Source organism: Oncorhynchus gorbuscha, unplaced genomic scaffold (assembly GCF_021184085.1).
Source record: "Oncorhynchus gorbuscha isolate QuinsamMale2020 ecotype Even-year unplaced genomic scaffold, OgorEven_v1.0 Un_scaffold_1938, whole genome shotgun sequence".
In the NCBI taxonomy this organism is placed as follows: Eukaryota; Metazoa; Chordata; class Actinopteri; order Salmoniformes; family Salmonidae; genus Oncorhynchus; species Oncorhynchus gorbuscha.
The window spans coordinates 81,289-99,865 of NW_025746583.1; the positions used below are offsets into that span (position 1 = coordinate 81,289).

Genomic DNA, 18,577 nt, shown 5'->3' on the forward strand with positions numbered 1-18,577 from the left:
TCTAATCATAGTATCTCTATCTATTCATATCTATTCATAGTATCTCTATCTATTCATAGTATCTCTATCTATTCATATCTATTCATAGTATCTCTATCTATTCATATCTATCATAGTATCTCTATCTATTCATATCTATTCATAGTATCTCTATCTATTCATAGTATCTCTATCTATTCATAGTATCTCTATCTATTCATAGTATCTCTATCTATTCATATCTATTCATAGTATCTCTATCTATTCATAGTATCTCTATCTATTCATAGTATCTCTATCTATTCATAGTATCTCTATCTATTCATAGTATCTCTATCTATTCATAGTATCTCTATCTATTCATATCTATTCATAGTATCTCTATCTATTCATATCTATTCATAGTATCTCTATCTATTCATAGTATCTCTATCTATTCATAGTATCTCTATCTATTCATAGTATCTCTATCTATTCATATCTATTCATAGTATCTCTATCTATTCATATCTATTCATAGTATCTCTATCTATTCATATCTATTCATATCTATCTCATATCTATTCATATCTATTCATAGTATCTCTATCTATTCATAGTATCTCTATCTATTCATATCTATTCATAGTATCTCTATCTATTCATAGTATCTCTATCTATTCATATCTATTCATATCTATTCTATCTATTCATATCTATTCATAGTATCTCTATCTATTCATAGTATCTCTATCTATTCATAGTATCTCTATCTATTCATATCTATTCATAGTATCTCTATCTATTCATAGTATCTCTATCATAGTATCTCTATCTATTCATAGTATCTCTATCTATTCATATCTATTCATAGTATCTCTATCTATTCATATCTATTCATAGTATCTCTATCTATTCATATCTATTCATAGTATCTCTATCTATTCATAGTATCTCTATCTATTCATATCTATTCATAGTATCTCTATCTATTCATATCTATTCATAGTATCTCTATCTATTCATAGTATCTCTATCTATTCATAGTATCTCTATCTATTCATAGTATCTCTATCTATTCATAGTATCTCTATCTATTCATATCTATTCATATCTATTCATAGTATCTCTATCTATTCATAGTATCTCTATCTATTCATATATCTATTATTCATAGTATCTCTATCTATTCATATCTATTCATAGTATCTCTATCTATTCATAGTATCTCTATCTATTCATATCTATTCATAGTATCTCTATCTATTCATAGTATCTCTATCTATTCATATCTATTCATATCTATCTCTATCTATTCATATCTATTCATAGTATCTCTATCTATTCATAGTATCTCTATCTATTCATATCTATTCATAGTATCTCTATCTATTCATAGTATCTCTATCTATTCATATCTATTCATAGTATCTCTATCTATTCATAGTATCTCTATCTATTCATAGTATCTCTATTCATAGTATCTCTATCTATTCATATCTATTCATAGTATCTCTATCTATTCATAGTATCTCTATCTATTCATATCTATTCATAGTATCTCTATCTATTCATAGTATCTCTATCTATTCATATCTATCTCATAGTATCTCATAGTATCTCTATCTATTCATAGTATCTCTATCTATTCATAGTATCTCTATCTATTCATATCTAATCATAGTATCTCTATCTATTCATAGTATCTCTATCTATTCATAGTATCTCTATCTATTCATATCTAATCATAGTATCTCTATCTATTCATAGTATCTCTATCTAATCATAGTATCTCTATCTATTCATAGTATCTCTATCTATTCATATCTATTCATAGTATCTCTATCTATTCACAGTATCTCTATCTATTCATATCTATTCATAGTATCTCTATCTATTCATATCTATTCATAGTATCTCTATCTATTCATAGTATCTCTATCTATTCATATCTATTCATAGTATCTCTATCCAGTTACTGTTACCATTTTCATTTTCTCCTGACCACAATACGAGGCAGGATACTTGTCCACGTGATTAAACTTGTATTTCAATGTAGCAAAACATGACACGAACTCATTTTTAGACCAAACGAGCAGTTAGTGCCTTGTTGCTTGGTAGGGCAGCATTGCTCCTCGTTAAAAACACTCATTATCTGTCTAAGTTGGAACTGGTGGTGTTAAAAATATATTATTCTGAACATGAACAAACCGATTGATTAAATCCCACAGGTTGAAGTTTTCAACAAACCCATCTGGTCCTGTGTAGCTCAGTTGGTAGAGCATGGCGCTTGTAACGCCAGGGTAGTGGGTTCGATCCCCGGGACCACCCATACGTAGAATGTATGCACACATGACTGTAAGTCGCTTTGGATAAAAGCGTCTGCTAAATGGCATATATTATATTATTATTATATATCTATTCTGGGCTCAGGGTTTAGACTCAGAGGTGATACATTTCAGACAAGAGGTGATACTCGGCATTGAGTCTGTTTCTGTACTTGTTTTTTCTTAAGTACGCCGCCAGAGTTGAGAATCCGGACTGACACGGGTACGTGGTGCCAACCTGGACCAGAACATTTACTACTTCCTCAGTCAGGCATGAGACCACTTCCTGTTGGTGATGAACAGCCCAGAACTGTGTGAGTGGGTTCTCAGTCAGACAGGAGACCACTTCCTGTTGTAGAGGAACAACCCAGAACTGTGTGAGTGGGTTCTCAGTCAGGCAGGAGACCACTTCCTGTTGTAGAGGAACAACCCAGAACTGTGTGAGTAGGTTCTCAGTCAGACAGGATACCACTTCCTGTGGTATATGAACCAGCCAGAACTGTGTGAGTGGGTTCTCAGTCAGCTATTAGCTGTGTACAAGGCCAGGGGATTGTTAGAAAGAGAAACATCTACTACTATCCACTGTCAAAGCACTGTTTCCCAGAAGCACCATTTCCCAGAACTACTGTTTCCCAGAAGCACCATTTCCCAGAAGCACCGTTTCTCAGAAGCACCGTTTCCCAGAACTACTGTTTCCCAGAAGGACTGTTTCCCAGAACTACTGTTTCCCAGAACTACTGTTTCCCAGAAGCACTGTTTCCCAGAAGGACCGTTTCCCAGAAGGACCGTTTCCCAGAAGGAGCGTTTCCCAGAAGCACCGTCTCCCAGAAGCACCGTCTCCCAGAAGCACCGTCTCCCAGAAGGACCGTCTCCCAGAAGGACCGTCTCCCAGAAGGACCGTCTCCCAGAAGGACCGTTTCCCAGAAGGACCGTTTCCCAGAAGGACCGTTTCCCAGAAGGAGCGTTTCCCAGAAGGACTGTTTCCCAGAACTACTGTTTCCCAGAACTACCGTTTCCCAGAAGGACCGTTTCCCAGAAGGACTGTTTCCCAGAAGCACCGTTTCCCAGAAGCATCGTTTCCCAGAAGCATCCTGCTCTGAAAGACCTCCCTGGGTTTACCGTCACACTGTGTTTGATCAGGACGTGTCGTTTTATTAATTAGCTGGTTTTCAGAGACTCATTACTCAGCACTTCCCATTGTGGGCGCTCCCGTTTATTCCTCAACGTTTGCGGTGACACTAAGAGAGAGAAACTCATCGCTTGTATTTGTGTTTCATGACGATTGAGCTCAGTCGGAACTGTAGCTACCGTGAGTCCATTTGATGACAGCGGTGTGTGGATGGCTGGTGGGAACGACAAGTCAATGGCCAACAGCGGATGGGTCTCGGGAGTGATCTTCGAGAAACCGGGCTGGGGATCGAACCAGGGTCTGTAGTGACGCCTCTAGCACGGAGATGCAATGCCTTAGACCGCCGCGCCACTTGGCCAAATCAATTAAAATCCAGTAATCAATTAAATAATTCATTATAATTGATTAAATAATGGATTAAGGAAAGCTGTACCCACCTCTTCATAGCTAGAAGGAGATGAGGCTCCCTGGCTGTTTGCCTGAGTGGAGGGCTGGAGCGTGAGGTGGAGGTGGGTGTCTGGAACAGGATTAGAGGGTGTCTCTGGCGGCCCTTCCCAGCCCAGGGTGCTCTGCTGGGGGGGACAGGTCTGGTAGGCTGCCCGGCGCTCTGGAGAGAAGCTATCCCACAGGCCTGAGATAGCTTCAGATACTACAGCCAGACCAGTCTGTCCCGGGCTCAGCACACCGCTACAAACCAACTTCTCCAGTGTCTGTCTGTAGAACAACAAGTACCTGGGGAGAAATAGAGATGGGGAGAGAGAGTGATGGGGAGAGAGAGAGGGTGATTGGGGAGAGAGATAGATAGGGATGGGAGAGAGGGATGGGGAGTGAGAGAGAGGGATGGGGAGTGAGTGAGGATGATGGGGTGAGAGAGGGATGGGGAGAGAGAGAGGGATGGGGAGAGAGAGAGGGTGGGGAGAGAGAGAGGGTGATGGGGAGAGAGAGAGGGTGATGGGGAGAGAGAGAGGGATGGGGAGAGAGAGAGGGATGGGGAGGGAGAGAGGGATGGGGAGAGAGAGAGGTGAAGGGGGTGAGAGAGAGGGATGGGGAGAGAGAGAGGGTGAAGGGGGTGAGAGAGAGGATGGGGAGAGAGAGAGGGTGAAGGGGGTGAGAGAGAGGGATGGAGAGAGAGAGGGTGATGGCGAGAGAGAGAGATAGGAGAGAGAGAGGGTTATGGGGAGAGAGAGAGGGTTATGGGGAGAGAGATATCGATGGGAGAGAGAGAGGGTTATGGGGAGAGAGAGGGTGATGGGGAGAGAGAGAGGGTGATGGGGAGAGAGAGAGGGTTATGGGGAGAGAGAGAGGGTGATGGGGAGAGAGAGAGGGTTATGGGGAGAGAGAGAGAGATAGGGAGAGAGAGGGTTAGGGGGGAGAGAGAGAGAGGGTTATGGGGAGAGAGGGATGGAGAGAGAGAGGGTGATGGGGAGAGAGAGAGGGTGATGGGGAGAGAGAGAGGGTGATGGGGAGAGAGAGAGGGTTATGGGGGGAGAGAGAGGGTTATGGGGGGAGAGAGAGAGATCATTGCTGTTTTATGGAGGTTATACATTAATTTGGTGAAAAGAAAGAGTCCCTTTTTTAAACCCCTCTCCCATGGTCAGAGGTGCACCTCAGTGCCCCCAGCTATAAATCCCCTCGTGCTGAATCCTTGATCCCCAGTCACAGGCCAGGAGAGCACTAAGTCAACGCACTATGGACAGTTAAAACATCTCAACGGAGACATCTAATAGAAGCAACCAGACAAGGCTGAAATTCTGGCAGATTGTTAATAAAAAAATATGACTTCAGTTTCATTTGGATTTTGGGGAGTAGCTTCAACTGAGATGAAGGAAGGGACAGAATTATATATTATTATATAATCAGACTGTCAATAGGTTGGTCTATAAACAAAAATACCAGTTGACCGTTCAGCTGTATAGCGTCTACACTGAGGGTCAGCTGTATAGCCTCCACACTGATGGAAATACCAGTTGACTGGTCAGCTGTATAGCCTCTACACTGAGGGTCAGCTGTATAGCCTCTACACTGATGGAAATACCAGTTGACTGGTCAGCTGTATAGCCTCTACACTGATGGAAATACCAGTTGACTGGTCAGCTGTATAGCCTCTACACTGATGGAAATACCAGTTGACTGGTCAGTTGTATAGCCTCTACACTGATGGAAATACCAGTTGACTGGTCAGCTGTATAGCCTCTACACTGATGGAAATACCAGTTGACTGGTCAGCTGTATAGCCTCCACACTGATGGAAATACCTGTTGACTGAAGTTAAGGCTTGGTCGCAAATGAGTCTTCCAGATGGACAACGACCCCAAGCATAAGTTGAGGCAAAATGGCTTAAAGACAACAAAGTCAAGGTATTGGAGTGGCCATCACAAAGCCCTGACCTCAATCCCATAGAACATTTGTGGGCAGAACTGAAAAAGTGTGTGCGAACAAGGAGGCCTACAAACCTGACTCAGTTACACCAGCTCTGTCAGGAGGAATGGGACAAAATTCACCCAACTTATTCTGGGAAGCTTGTGGAAGGCTACCTGAAACTTTTGACCCAAGTTAAACAATTTAAAGGCAATGCTACCAAATACTAATTGACTGTATGTAATTATTTATTTATATTTATTTATTTATATTTATTTATATTTATTTATATATATTTATTTATATATATTTCTATATATATATTTCTATATATATTTCTATATATTTATTTATATTTCTATATATTTATTTATATATTTATATTTATTTATTTATATATATTTATTTAAATTTATTTATTTATATATATATTTATTTTTATATATTTATTTATAGATATTTATATATATTTATTTGTATTTATATATTTATATTTATTTATATATATATTTAATTATTAATTTAATTGTTAATTTAATTAATTATTAATTTATTTAATTATTTAAATTTATTTTTATATATTTATTTCTATACATATATTTATTTTTATATATTTATTTTTATATTTATTTATAGATATTTATATATATTTATTTATATATATTTATTTATATTTATTTATATATATTTATTTAAATTTATTTATATATATTTATTTAAATTTATTTATATATATATTTATTTATAGATATTTATATATATTTATTGATATATTTATATTTATTTATATATTTATATTTATATATATTTAATTATATATTTATTTATATATATTTATTTATATATATTTATATGTATTTATATTTATTTATATATTTATATTTATTTATATATTTATATATATTTATATATATTTATTTATTTATATAAATATATATATATTTCTTATATATATAAATCCTAGGCCTATTGGTCGTATGAATCTGGGATCTATCGTCCCAAAACTGTCCCAGAGTCTGTTTGTCATAGGCTATTTCTTTCTCGACAAGCTGACCAATAGAATAGGTGGCCTAAACTTTTCTCCTATAGTAGATTGCCATAGGCTAGCGATGTTGCTGTTCGCTACTCGTTAACCTATTTATTTACCCTTCAAACTCAAGGATGTTGGTGAGAGAGTTGATGGAGGTCTGAGAGGGGCGGAGTCATCCAGAGTCTCCTCCGCAGAGTCTTCCTCACTGGTCTCAGTCAGGTCCTCTCCGTCAGCTCCGCCATGACGTCTGTGGCCACCAGGTCTTCTGGAGCGCAGGGAGCTGAGGGGAGGGAGGAGGGACGGGAGGGGGAGGAGGGGGTGAAAGGGGGAGGGACACTTTTTAATGTAAGACTGAAAAAAGAAGCTCATTGACATCTACAATAACAATAGAAATTGATTTTACATAGTGTTGTATATAAACAACTGTAGATGATCAATAACATGGGTAGATGATCAATAACATGGGTAGATAATCAATAACATGGGTAGATGATCAATAACATGGGTAGATAATCAATAACATGGGTAGATGATCAATAAGATGGGTAGATGTGTATAAACAACTGTAGTCGATCAATAACATGGGTAGATGCTGCCCCTCAGTGGTAATCTAGACTAACTGCAGGTGGCACGCTGTACTTTGGGAAAGGGGATACCTCGCCACTGAAATGTGTCTTCAGCTTTTTACCCACAAACCCCTCTGACTCAGAGAGGGGCAGTGGGCTGCCAGAACCCACGTCATCGGGGCCCAGGGAGCTGCTGTTGTTAACTGCCTTAACCCACGTCATCGGGGCCCAGGGAGCTGCTGTTGTTAACTGCCTTAACCCACGTCATCGGGGCCCTGGGAGCTGCTGTTGTTAACTGCCTTAACTGCCTTAACCCACGTCATCGGGGCCCTGGGAGCTGCTGTTGTTAACTGCCTTAACTGCCTTAACCCACGTCATCGGGGCCCTGGGAGCTGCTGTTGTTAACTGCCTTAACCCACGTCATCGGGGCCCAGGGAGCTGCTGTTGTTAACTGCCTTAACCCACGTCATCGGGGCCCAGGGAGCTGCTGTTGTTAACTGCCTTAACCCACGTCATCGGGGCCCTGGGAGCTGCTGTTGTTAACTGCCTTAACCCACGTCATCGGGGCCCAGGGAGCTGCTGTTGTTAACTACCTTAACCCACGTCATCGGGGCCCAGGGAGCTGCTGTTGTTAACTGCCTTAACCCACGTCATCGGGGCCCTGGGAGCTGCTGTCGTTAACTGCCTTAACCGCCTTAACCCACGTCATCGGGGCCCTGGGAGCTGCTGTTGTTAACTGCCTTAACCCACGTCATCGGGGCCCTGGGAGCTGCTGTTGTTAACTGCCTCGCTCAACGGCAGAACGGAAGGTTTTTTTCCCCACCTTGTCAGCTCGGGGATTCAAACCAACAACCTTTCAGTTTCTGGCCCAATGCTCTTAACCCGCTAGGCTACCTAGGCTTTGCACCAGTATCTATGGGGGCGGCAGGGTAGCCTAGTGGTTAGAGCGTTGGACTAGTAACCGAAAGGTTGCTGGATCAAATCCCAGAGCTGACAAAGTAAAAATCTGTCGTTCTGCCCCTGAACAAGATAGTTACCCACTGTTCCTAGACCAGTTAACCCACTGTTCTTAGACCAGTTAACCCACTGTTCCTAGACCAGGTAACCCACTGTTCCTAGACCAGTTAACCCACTGTTCCTAGACCAGGTAACCCACTGTTCCTAGACCAGTTAACCCACTGTTCCTAGACCAGGTAACCCACTGTTCCTAGACCAGTTAACCCACTGTTCCTAGACCAGTTAACCCACTGTTCCTAGACCAGTTAACCCACTGTTCCTAGACCAGTTGACCCACTGTTCCTAGACCAGTTGACCCACTGTTCCTAGACCAGTTAACCCACTGTTCCTAGACCAGTTGACCCACTGTTCCTAGACCAGTTGACCCACTGTTCCTAGACCAGTTGACCCACTGTTCCTAGACCAGTTGACCCACTGTTCCTAGACCAGTTGACCCACTGTTCCTAGACCAGTTGACCCACTGTTCCTAGACCAGTTGACCCACTGTTCCTAGACCAGTTGACCCACTGTTCCTAGACCAGTTGACCCACTGTTCCCCCGGTAGGCTGTCATTGTAAATAAGAATTAGTTCTTAACTGACTGGTGTAGGAACAGTGGGTTCCTGGTGTATGTCAATGGTAGTAGTGTACCTGCTGTGTGACTGCAGCCTCCGGTACTCTGCCCTCACTTCCTCCAAGCTGCACGGCCCGTCTTCATTCCCGAGGAATATCCCTAAACACATGTCGGTCAATAAGAAACCGTGCCCTTAATCACAGAGCTTTTTCTGTACACATCAAAGGGCATCGGGCTCCTCTCACCTTTCAGTAGCATCAGTCTGCTCAGGTGGGCTTCCTGCTCTTTCAGAAATCCTTTGGCGTGGTCCAAGATCTTCCACTGACCGACCAGACAACATTACAATCACACTTTACAATACAACACATTCAACTGAGGTTTCCACTGTTATCTGATCCATAATACCAATTTATCACCAGGTAGGTGAAGATCTACCTGCCTCACCAGGGAGGTGAAGATCAACCTGCATCACCAGGTAGGTGAATATCTACCTGCAGGGCCAGGTAAGTGAAGATCTACCTGCCTCACCAGGTAGGTGAAGATCTACCTGCCTCACCAGGTAGGTGAAGATCTACCTGCCTCACCAGGTAGGTGAAGATCTACCTGCCTCACCAGGTAGGTGAAGATCAACCTGCATCACCAGGTAGGTGAAGATCAACCTGCATCACCAGGTAGGTGAAGATCTACCTGCATCACCAGGTAGGTGAAGATCTACCTGCCTCACCAGGTAGGTGAAGATCTACATGCATGGCCAGGTAGGTGAAGATCTACATGCATGGCCAGGTAGGTGAAGATCTACCTGTATGGCCAGGTAGGTGAAGATCTAACTGTATGGCCAGGCAGGTGAAGATCTACCTGTATGGCCAGGCAGGTGAGGATCTACCTGTATGGCCAGGCAGGTGAGGATCTACCTGTATGGCCAGGTAGGTGAAGATTTACCTGCATGGCCAGGTAGGTGAAGATCTACCTGCATCACCAGGTAGGTGAAGATCTACCTGCCTCACCAGGTAGGTGAAGATCTACCTGCATCACCAGGTAGGTGAAGATCTACCTGCCTCACCAGGTAGGTGAAGATCTACCTGCCTCACCAGGTAGGTGAAGATCTACCTGTATGGCCAGGCAGGTGAGGATCTGCCTGCATGGCCAGGTAGGTGAAGATCTACCTGCATGGCCAGGTAGGTGAAGATCTACCTGCATGGCCAGGTAGGTGAAGATATACCTGCATGGCCAGGTAGGTGAAGATGTTTTTGGAAAGTAGAGAACGTCGACAATAACCAGTAACTTTGAATCAGAAAAAGTATACCCTCCCTACCAAATCACCCCTCTCTACCCAGAAACAAGTTAGCCAGCTAACCCGAAATCACACCCTCTGCAGAAACAGTTAGCTAGCTAACCCAAATCACACCCTCTCTACCCAGCAACATTTAGCCAGCTAACCCGAAATCACACCCTCTCTACCCAGCAACAGTTAGCCAGCTAGCCCCAAATCACCCCTCTCTACCCAGCAACAGTTAGCCAACTAGCCCTAATCACACCCTCTCTACCCAGAAACAGTTAGCTAGCTAGCCCCAAATCACACCCTCTCTACCCAGAAACAGTTAGCCAGCTAACCCCTAATCACACCCTCTCCACCCAGAAACAGTTAGCTAGCTAGCCCCAAATCACACCCTCTCTACCCAGAAACAGTTAGCCAGCTAACCCCAAATCACCCCTCTCTACCCAGAAACAGTTAGCTAGCTAGCCCCCAAATCACCCCTCTCTACCCAGAAACAGTTAGCCCCAAATCATACCCTCTCTAACCAGAAACAGTTAGCTAGCTAACCCGAAATCACCCCCTCTCTACCCAGCAACAGTTAGCTAGCTAACCCGAAATCACCCCCTCTCTACCCAGAAACAGTTAGCTAGCTAGCCCCAAATCACCCCCTCTCTACCCAGAAACAGTTAGCTAGCTAGCCCCAAATCACCCCCTCTCTACCCAGAAACAGTTAGCTAGCTAGCCCCAAATCACCCCCTCTACCCAGAAACAGTTAGCTAGCTAGCCCCAAATCACCCCTCTCTACCCAGAAACAGTTAGCTAGCTAGCCCCAAATCATCCCCTCTCTACCCAGAAACAAGTTAGCCCCAAATCATACCCTCTCTAACCAGAAACAGTTAGCCCCAAATCACACACTCTACCCAGCAACAGATAGCCCCAAATCACACCCTCTCTACCCAAAAACAGTTAGCTAGCTAGCCCCAAATCACACCCTCTCTACCCAAAAACAGTTAGCTAAGCTAGCCCCCGTCACACCCTCTCTATCCAACAACAGTTAGCCAGCTAACCCCTAATCACACACTCTCCCACCCAGAAACAGTTAGCTAGCTAGCCCCAAATCACACCCTCTACTGCAGAAACAGTTAGCCAGCTAGCCCCAAATCACCCCCTCTCTACCCAGAAACAGTTAGCCCCCAAATCTGCCCTCCAACCAGAAGCTAGCCCCAAATCACCCCCTCTACCCAGAAACAGTTAGCCCCAAATCATACCCTCTCTAATCAGAAACAGTTAGCTAGCTGGCCCCCAAAATCACCCCTCTCTACCCAGCAAACAGTTAGCTTCTAACCCCAAATCACCCCTCTCTACCCAGAAACAGTTAGCTAGCTAGCCCCAAATCACCCCTCTCTACCCAGAAACAGTTAGCTATTAGCCCCAAATCACCCCTCCCTACCCAGAAACAGTTAGCTAGTTGTAGCCCCAAATCACCCCTCTCTACCCAGAAACAGTTAGCTAGCCTCTCTAAAGTTATTCAAATCACCCCCTCTCTACCCAGAAACAGTTAGCTAGCTAGCCCCAAATCACCCCTCTCTACCCAGAAACAGTTAGCTAGCTAGCCCCAAATCACCCCTCTCTACCCAAAAACAGTTAGCTAGCCCCCAAATCACACCCTCTCTATCAACAACAGTTAGCCAGCTAACCCAAATCACCCTTTCTACTACCCAGCAACAGTTAGCCAGCTAACCCCAAATCACACCTCTCTACCCAGCAACAGTTAGCTAGCTAGCCCCAAATCCACACTCTCTCTATCCAGCAACAGTTAGCCAGCTAGCCCCAATCACACTCTACCCAGCAACAGTTAGCTAGCTAGCCCCAAATCACACCCTCTCTACCCAGCAAGTTAGCCCCAAATCACACTCTACCCAGCAACAGTTAGTTAGCCAGCTAGCCCCAGATCACACTCTCTACCCAGCAACAGTTAGCCCAGCAACAGTTAGCCAGCTAGCCCCAAATCTACCCTCTCTACCCAGCAATGTTAGCTAGCTAGCCCCAAATCACACCCTCTCTACCCAGCAACAGTTGACTAGCTAGCCAAATCACCCTCTACCCAGCAACAGTTAGCCCCAAATCACACCCTCCTCTCTACCTAGCAACAGTTAAGCTAGCTCCCGAAATCACCTCTCTACCCAGCAACAGTTAGCCCTAAATCACACCCTCTCTACCAGCAATAGTTAGCCCCAAATCACACCTCTCTGCCAGAAACAGTTAGCTAGCTAGCTCCAAATCACACCCTCTCTACCCAGCAACAGTTAGCCCCAAATCACACCCTCTCTACCGAGCAACAGTTAGCTCTAAATCACCCCTCTCTACCCAGCAACAGTTAGCTAGCTAGCCCGAAATCACACCCTCTCTCCCAGCAACAGTTAGCTAGCTAGCCCCAAATCACACACTCTCTATCCAGCAACAGATAGCCAGCTAGCCCCAATCACACTCTACCCAGCAACAGTTAGCTAGCTAGCCCCAAATCACACCCTCTCTACCCAGCAAGTTAGCCCCAAATCACACTCTACCCAGCAACAGTTAGCCCAGCAACAGTTAGCCAGCTAGCCCCAAATCATACCCTCTCTACCCAGCAACAGTTAGCTAGCTAGCCCCAAATCACACTCTCCCCAGCAACAGTTAGCCCAGCAACAGTTAGCCAGCTAGCCCCAAATCATACCTCCTCTACCCAGCAACAGTTAGCCCCCCAAATCACACCTTCTACTCAGAAACAGTTAGCTAGCTAGCTCCAAATCACACCCTCTCTAACCAGCAACAGTTAGCTAGCTAGCCCGAAATCACACCCTCTCTACCCAGAAACAGTTAGCTAGCTAGCCCCAAATCACACCCTCTTTACCCAGAAACAGTTAGCTAGCTAGCCCCAAATCACACCCTCTCTACCCAGCAACAGTTAGCTAGCTGCTTCCCCAAATCACACTCTCTCTGTCCAGCAAACAGTTGGCCAGCTAGCCCCAATCACACTCTACCCAGCAACAGTTAGGCCAGGCTAGCCCCAAATCACACCCTCTCTACCCAGCAAGTTAGCCCCAAATCACACCCTACCCAGCAACAGTTAGCCAGCTAGGCCCCAGATCACACTCTCTCTACCCAGCAACAGTTAGCCCAGCAACAGTTAGCCAGCTAGCCCCAAATCATACCCTCTCTACCAGCAACAGTTAGCTAGCTAGCCCCAAATCACACCCTCTCTACCCAGCAACAGTTAGCTAAGCTAGCCCGAAATCACCCTCTCTACCCAGCAACATTTAGTCCCAAATCACACCCTCTCCTGCCCAGCAACAGTTAGCTAGCTAGCCTGAAATCACCCTCTCTACCCAGCAACAGTTAGCCCTAAATCACACCCTCTCTACCCAGCAACAGTTAGCCCAAATCACAATCCTCTGCAGCAAGTTAGCCCCAAATCACACTCTGCAAGCAACAGTTGGCCCAGCAACAGTTAGCCAGCTAGCCCCAAATCATACCCTCTCTACCCGGCAAACAGTTAGCTAGCTAGCCCCAAATCACACTCTCCCCAGCAACAGTTAGCCTGTAGCAACAGTTAGCCAGCTAGCCCCAAATCATACCCTCTCTGCACCCAGCAACAGTTAGCCAGTTAGCCCCATATCACACCTCTCTACCCAGAAACAGTTAGCTAGCTAGCTCCAAATCACACCCTCTCTAACCAGCAACAGTTAGCTAGCTAGCCCGAAATCACCCTCTTTACCCAGAAACAGTTAGCTAGCTAGCCCCAAATCACACCCTCTCTACGCAGCAACAGTTAGCCAAAATCACACCCTCTCTTAACAACCCCCAAATCACACCCTCTCTGCCCAACAACAGTTAGCCCCTAATCACACCCTCTCTACCCAACTACAGTTAACCCCTAATCACAACCTCTCTACCCAGAAACAGTTAGCCAGTTAGCCCCTAATCACACCCTCTCTACCCAGAAACAGTTAGCCAGTTAGCCCCTAATCACACCACTCTCTACCCAGAAACAGTTAGCCCCTAATCACACCCTCTCTACCCAACATCAGTTAGCCCCAAATCACACCTCTCTACCCAGAAACAGTTAGCTAGCTAGCCCCCAAATCACACCCTCTCTCCAGCAACAGATAGTCCCTAATCACACCCTCTCTACCCCAGCATCAGTTAGCCCCAAATCACACCCTCTCTACTAGCAACAGTTAGCTAGCTTTGCCCCAAAATCACACTCTACCCAGCAACAGTTAGCCAGCTAGCCCCAAATCACACCCTCTCTACCCAGAAACAGTTAGCTAGCTAGCCCCAAATCACACCCTCTCTACCCAGCAACAGTTAGCCCCTAATCACCCTCTCTAACCAGCAACAGTTAGCCCAAATCACACCCTCTCTCTACCCAAAAACAGTTACCCAGCCCCAAATCACACCCTCTCTACCCAGAAACAGTCAGCCCCTAATCACACCTCTCTACCCAGAAACAGTTACCCAGTTAGCACCTAATCACACCCTCTCTACCCAACAACAGTCAGCCCTAATCACACCCTCTCTGCACCCTCAGAAAAAGTTGCCCAGTTAGCCCTAATCACACCCTCTCTACCCAACAACAGTCAGCCCCAATCACACCCTCTCTACCCAACAACAGTTAGCCAGTTAGCCCTAATCACACCCTCTCTACCCAGAAACAGTTAGCCCCTAATCACACCCTCTCTACCCAACAACAGTTACCCCTAATTAGCCCCCTAATCACACCCTCTCTACCCAACAGTTGTGCCCCCTAACAGTCAGCCCCTAATCACACCCTCTCTACCCAACAACAGTTAGCCAGTTAGCCCCTAATCACACCCTCTCTACCCAGAAACAGTTAGCCCCTAATCACACCCTCTCTACCCAACAACAGTTACCCAGTTAGCCCCTAATCACACCCTCTCTACCCAGAAACAGTTAGCCCCTAATCACACCCTCTCTACCCAGAAACAGTCAGCCCCTAATCACACCCTCTCTACCCAGAAACAGTTAGCCCCTAATCACACCCTCTCTACCCAACAACAGTCAGCTATATATATATATATATATATATACCTAATCACACTCTCTCTATATATAATATATAAATATTTCCACACAACAGTCAGCCAACACATGAAGGAGGAAGATAATGTCAGATTGTTAGCCATCTGTATATTTCTGTCACCTTAGCAGGCATCTTGTCGGATGTGGGACAGACCACGGTGTTGAGTGTCTCGAACAGGCTGGCCAGGTTGGCCCGGTGTCGGCCTGCAGAGCCCGTCTTCTCTCCTTCCGGTGCTCCTCCGTGTCCCGTTCCTCCGGAGCCCGGTCGGACCGGTACGGCCTCGTCTGGACATCCTGATGTATTCATGGGTTATATATAAAATAATAACAATAATAAGACACTACACGGGTTATTAAGAGTTATATCGGTCAACAACAACAAGATGGCTGCCGAGCACTGATTTATCTGTTTTTAGATACTTAATGATTAAGTTTAGAGTTGGATAATATATCCACAGACCTTATTATGTTGTTGTTGCTACCTTACCTTTCTTAAATCCTTTATAAATGTTATGTTAACAAACTGTCCGCGTTTTCTGTTCAATTGTTATGGGAAATGATCTATAGTGTGATGAACGGCGGTAAAGAGGCTCCAACCGTCTCATCCACCGGCAGTATTGAGATCAGTGATGCCAATTTAGCAATTTTGTTGTTAGATTTAGAAACTTTTCAGAGTACCCAAGCAACAAAAATAATAATCAAACTGCACCTAGCAACAAATTTAGCTACTTAAAAAAAATAAAAACTTTTAGCAACTTTTGATGAAGTGACTCAAACGCTCAAATGCATTTTCCTCTAAATGACACACAAAAAACCCGATTTCTCTCACAACACGTGTCTGGCTGTTAAAATGCATTTTTTCCCTCTACACACCAAAAACCCGATGTTCTCGGTCACAACACGTGTCTGGCCGTTAAAATGCATTTTTTCCTCTAAATGACACCAAAAACCCGATGTTCTCGGTCACAACACACGTGTCTGGCTGCAGAAATGCGTTGTGCGTGACGTCAGCAGCGGGTGCTCAGCAGCAATTTCGGTAAATTGCAAATTCATCGTCGGCTGACTGCTGCAGTAGTTAGTAGTAGTGGTGGTAGTACGGGTTCCACGAGACAAAACCCCAATGAATATAGATGGTCACAAATGTTTTGATCCTGGACAGAACTTACAACATCAATCAACATGTCTCAATCAACATTGTACATAAAGGAGTGGGAGTCTGTACCTGAATTTAAAGGGGGTCAGAAGCCGGTAATTGGGGGTGATTGACGGGCAATACTGTGCGTACTGCAAATCAGATATGCTTTGCAAAAAAAAAATATGACATCAAAAAAATATTGTGCAACAGCAAAGTATATAAATAAATCAAAACCTTTCAACCCCACAACGCCGTCTACATCACCACAGGTGGTTAAGAAAGTGGAGAACTGCAGAAGTACAGAAGCAACTATAGCAATGGCCACTGCAACTTTATTCGATGCTAGCATGCGACCATTTAAAGTATGGCCTGTTCGATGCTAGCATGCCACCATTTAAAGTATGGCTTTGTTCGATGCTAGCATGCGACCATTTAAAGTATGGCCTGCAAAGCATTGTTCGATGCTAGCATCACGACCATTTAAAGTATGGCCTGCAAAGCATTGTTCGATGCTAGCATGCGAAAGCATTGTTCGATTTAATTTAAAGTATGGCCTGCAAAGCATTGTTCGATGCTAGCATGCGACCATTTAAAGTATGGCCTGCAAAGCATTGTTCGATGCTAGTATGCGACCATTTAAAGTATGGCCTGCAAAGCATTGTTCGATGCTAGCATGTATGGCCTGCAAAGCATTGTTCGACCATTTTTAAAGTATGGCCTGCAAAGCATTGTTCGATGCTAGCATGCGACCATTTAAAGTATGGCCTGCAAAGCATTGTTCGATGCTAGTATGCGACCATTTAAAGTATGGCCTGCAAAAGCATTGTTCGATGCTAGCATGCGACCATTTAAAGTATGGCCTGCAACCATTTAATTTAAAGTATGGCCTGCAAAGCATTGTTCGATGCTAGCATTTTAAAGTATGGCCTGCAAAGCATTGTTCTGCTAGCATGCGACCATTTAAAGTATGGCCTGCAACGCTGCCTTTCAGATTCTGTGGCAGCAACAAACTTCCTAATGGACCGCACCAAGTGCACAGAAATGATTAGGGAGTACTGGCTCCTTATTTTCCTGAAAAGGGTAACATCAGATGTGTAGGGATGAGAAGTTCAGTCTCCTTTTTAGATGAGTCCACTGATGTGAGTGTCTCAATACCTGGGTGTGGTTATTTGGTATTTCAACGCTAAAATACGAACCGTTGTGTCCACATTTCTCAGGCTGGTTGAATTGGGGGGGGGGGGGGGGGGGGCGATGCCAGATCAATAGTAGAGGCGGTAATTTAATTTCTTGAGAAGTGTAACCTTAAAAAAGATACTCTTCAGGGTATTGGCACTGATAATGCGTTTGTGATGACTGGGGTGCACAATATTTTAAAGGAAGAATGTGCATTTCCCAATTTGGTTTTCATCCTCTGTTTGTCAGTCTACAATTGGCTGTCAGTGCAGCATCCACAGAACCCATCCCTATGTGTGTTGAGTACTTAAACCATCCCTAGGAGTGTTGAGTACTTCATCAGGGAACCCATCCCTAGGTGTGTTGAGTACTTAAACCATCCCTAGGAGTGTTGAGTACTTAAACCATCCCTAGGAGTGTTGAGTACTTAAACCATCCCTAGGAGTGTTGAGTACTTAAACCATCCCTAGGAGTGTTGAGTACTTCATCAGGGAACCCATCCCTAGGAGTGTTGAGTACTTAAACCATCCCTAGGAGTGTTGAGTACTTAAACCATCCCTAGGAGTGTTGAGTACTTAAACCATCCCTAGGAGTGTTGAGTACTTAAACCATCCCTAGGAGTGTTGAGTACTTCATGAGGGAACCCATCCCTAGGAGTGTTGAGTACTTAAACCATCCCTAGGAGTGTTGAGTACTTAAACCATCCCTAGGACTGTTGAGTACTTCATCAGGGAACCCATCCCTAGGAGTGTTGGGTACTTAAACCATCCCTAGGAGTGTTGAGTACTTAAACCATCCCTAGGAGTGTTGAGTACTTAAACCATCCCTAGGAGTGTTGAGTACTTAAACCATCCCTAGGAGTGTTGAGTACTTAAACCATCCCTAGGAGTGTTGAGTGTTAAACCATCCCTAGGAGTGTTGAGTACTTCATCCAGGGAACCCATCCTAGGTGTTGAGTACTTAAACCATCCCTAGGAGTGTTGAGTAATTAA

General features: G+C 44.3%; 1 pseudogene; it reads right to left on the bottom strand.

Moving 5' to 3' along the window:
* Positions 1-15,570, bottom strand: part of LOC124024588 — a 54,232-nt pseudogene extending 38,662 nt beyond the window's left edge.
* Positions 15,571-18,577: the final 3,007 nt, after the last annotated feature.